A 4,089-nucleotide genomic window follows, 5' to 3' on the forward strand; every position below is an offset into this window, starting at 1 on the left:
CAAGAGGATAAATGGAAGTGACTAACAAAGGAACAGACAAAATGCATCAATTATGGAATCCAACTCTTTACCTCTTTGCTATCTTATATAATAAAGAGCTAAAATGCAAATGGTTGTCACCCTCACACAGTCATGCCATATGGCTCAGACACTCAACACTGGGGAGAGAGGAATGGGGACCAGCCAGGCACAAATGAGCTCACAAGAGAGGAATGGGGACCAGCCAAGCTGTGGCCTGGGAGAGGGACAAGCCACACACCCCATGGTCTCAGGCACCACCGGCTGGGACTGCGCCTGTGGCCCGAGAGAGGGACAAGTCATGCACTCCACAGTCCCGGATGCCTGCGGCTGCAGCCTGAGTGAAGTCTCCCACCCATGGTCCCCTGCGGCTGCGGCCGGCCCAGGCAAAGCTGGCCTGGGTCCTGGGTGCCTGCAGCTGGCCAGAGGGAGGAAAGGTCAGGTCCCAGGTGCCTGTGACCGACCAGAGGAGGGAATCCTGGGTTCTGGGTGCAGGGTGAGGCAGAGGCAGTTAGGAGCTATCAGGCCAGCAGGGGAGCAGTTAGGGGTGATCAGGCAAGCAGGCAGAGGTGGTTAGGGGTGATCAGGCAGGCAGAGGTGATTAGGGGTGATCAAGCAGGCAAGTAGAGGGGTTAGGGGCGATCAGGCAGGCAGGCAGGCGAGCAGTTAGGAGCCAGTGGTCCCAGATTGCAAGAGACAGTCCGACATCCCCAGAGGAGTCCCAGATTGGAGATGGTGCAGGCTGGGCTGAGGGACCCCTTCCCGCCCACTTCCCCCTGCCCCGTGCACAAATTTTGTGCACTGGGCCTCTAGTAACTTTATAATTACCACTTTGATGAGTGTGGTTTATCACTTCTAGGGTAATTATTAGCAATTTTATAAACATGGCTTTAATAGTCCTCCAGCATCTACTTAAGTACTGGACATCTCCCATTTGGATGTTGGACTTTTATCTTCCCTACAAGGGCATTCACCATTCTTCCATGTTGATCCTTTAATCTGACTTTTCCATGTTACTATATGTCCTTTGGTAATCTAATCAATTATAAGAATATGATATATTCTTTTCTTGTGGTATTTTTTTTTCTGAAATTATTTCTTTCTTTTAAATTTCTTCACTATCATTGCACTTTAAATTCTCATAGTTTTGTTCTTAAGTAGCAGTATACAACTAGATTTCTTTCCTTTCTTTCTCTTCTTTTAAATTTTGGTCTGATCTGGCTCCAATCTTACTAGTACTTTTCTTAATTTCATTTTACTTTTCAAATAAATAAATAAATTGCCCCCCACAACATCATGGTATTTAGCTGAACTGTCCAAAAATGTCTGTCCTAAACTATCTTTCACTAAAAAATGGATAATATATAATTCATTTTTTTCAATCTCTCTTTCCCACTCTCTCTCTCCCCCCATCCTTCCTTCCCTTGCTTCCTACTCTTCTTTCGTTTTTATTCTTTCTTCATCTGTCAAGAACTCATTCGTGAATTTTGCACACAACTTTGAAAGTAACTTGGGGGTAAATAATGATTAATGAATGGATGGATAAAAAGGTACTGTGTTCTTAGTTCTTTTCTTGGGATCAGTACCCATTGGCTCTTTGATCTACATCATATTTATTCATGTTTTTCTGCCTCTACTTCTGTGATGATACCTTCACCATATCATAATACTTGCTATTTTTAAAAAAATGCTAATATGTGTTTTGTCATAATTAATCTAAGGAGTCAGACAGTTTGGTGACAATAAGAGGACTGCTATTAAAGAAATTAAAAAAAAAAAAATTAGAAAGCCAAAGATTAGTGGTTCTCAACCTTCCTAATGCTGCAACCCTTTAATACAGTTCCTCATGTTGTGGTGACCCCCAACCATAAAATTATTTTTGTTGCTACTTCATAACTGTAATTTTGCTACTGTTATGAATCGTAATGTAAATATCTGATATGCAAGATGTATTTTCATTGTTACAAATTGAACATAATTAAAGCATAGTGATTAATCACAAAAACAAGATGTAATTATATATGTGTTTTCCAATGGTCTTAGGTGACCCCTGTGAAAGGGTCATTCGACCCCCAAAGGGGTTGCAACCCACAGGTTGAGAACCTCTGCTGTAGATAATAGTGTCTTAAAAATTTACATTTCAGAATAATTCTGATATTTTTCTTTAAATAACTATTCTAACTGCACTCTTTTGTACATATTGATTAATATTCTATATTAGGGACAAAGTTTTGACCTCGCTTTAGTAAACAGACTTATTGTAAATCTTAGACAAATGATTTAATGTGGACCAAATGGAAACAATACTTCAGAAGGGGGAGCAAATTCACATTTGAAAGTATTAAAACTTCTCAAACAGCTTTAGCTAATATCAAGACTAAACCAGAAATCCAAAATAGAAGTCCTCTCAGCCCAGTTATTACCTTTTGTTGATGCTTCCTCTGCGGTTACTCTGTCTAAGGGAGGAGATTCTAAAGCTAGACAGACTATTTGCTTTTTAATAGTGAGTTAGCCAGACCATCAATTGCTTGATGATGCTGTGGCTCTGAATACAGTGCAGGGTATTAGATTAATGGCTTTTTCTTGAGTTAGGAAATAAAAAGCAGGACCCCTGTTTCCCCATTTCAGAATTCTTTGTTCCCTGAACCACAGAGAGGATTAGTTTGAATAGTGGTGTGTAAAAAGGATTCAGTCTTACAGATCCTATCACATTTTTTCACTCTGGTAAGGGAGGGTTCAATGTAATAAGACATGGTATTAACTGTATTTGCTTTTTGTAGGAATTTTATATAGATTAGTACCCCTGGACTCTTTTTCTGGTTTTCTTTCTTTTTTTTTTTGTGACTGATGATAGTGGGATTAGCACAAAAAGGAGGTAATGGCCACAGGGGTGGAGGGGATTTTGAAGGTGCAGCTTTGATACATATCGGAGGTTTGGGACTCACAGGAAAACACTGTCCCACATCCTTTGTTCAGAAATCTCCATGATCAGGATCCAACAGGGAAGTCTCAGTGGTTTTTAGTTTCTGCCTAATGGAAAATAAGCAGAAAAGATCTCTCTTTGGTAGCACTCTGCTGCTAAGTTGTCTATCAGTCAATCTGCAGTCTCACAAACAGAAATGAATGAACACAAAAGCAGTTTCCCAAGTTGGGATTCTGCATCCTCATCCTCAGTTGCTACAGCCACCACTTCTCCCCTCTGTATTCATAACCACAATCTCTGTTTAGTATTTAATTTCTTTTCAGCAAACACTGAGCACCAAGCATTGTATTAGGCGTTGAAGGGGAATAGGAGATGAATATAAAGCCTGGCCTCTGCCCTTGTTCTCATTGTATCTCAGAGTTATTTACTTGTTTGGTAATCTAGATTAGAAACTAGCCACCCAAAATACACCTGGCGGCATAACTAAGTAAAAAGACACTAACTATAGCAAGTCACGGGAAATAGGATCAGGTTATAGCATAAGGTAGATGGAGAGGGACTATAACAACACCTGGATGCCAAACAACTATAGTGAAGATGCTCTCATGGGGATCCTCCCAGCTGACTTTGGTTTTTAGTGCTACTTGGAGTTAAAGCAGACACACAGTGCTTCTCTTTGCAAACAGATATACATGCTGAAAAGATACCCAATAAACTTGATCAGCCTCTGACATTTAATAATTAACAGTTTCAGAACATTTTTTATTATTACTTTAAATTTAGCTAAACTGTGAATATCAAAACTGAAATGAATAAAGCCTGTTTCATTCTTTTGTCTTGTCTAGTGATGATGATTTGCATAAATCACCATTTTCTCCAAAAGAAATGTGGATAATACATTATGCAAATATTTTCTTTTCTGCTTCTAATTTATAGAACATACAAAATTACCATCTTTATTTTAGAAATACAAAATCTGAGACATTGAACTGGTGTATTGACTTCTAAAGGGCAGGAAACCAGGATTAGAATTCCTAATTTTAGAATCAGAATCTACATTGCAGGCAGAAATAGGTTGTCCAAAAAAGATACTTTTGCTACAGTTCTTTGGTCTTAATCAGCTTATTTGCTTTCCAGCTAGATTTTTA

Source organism: Myotis yumanensis, unplaced genomic scaffold (assembly GCF_028538775.1).
Source record: "Myotis yumanensis isolate MYYU_CA2020_CCGP unplaced genomic scaffold, mMyoYum1.0.hap1 SCAF_2, whole genome shotgun sequence".
In the NCBI taxonomy this organism is placed as follows: Eukaryota; Metazoa; Chordata; class Mammalia; order Chiroptera; family Vespertilionidae; genus Myotis; species Myotis yumanensis.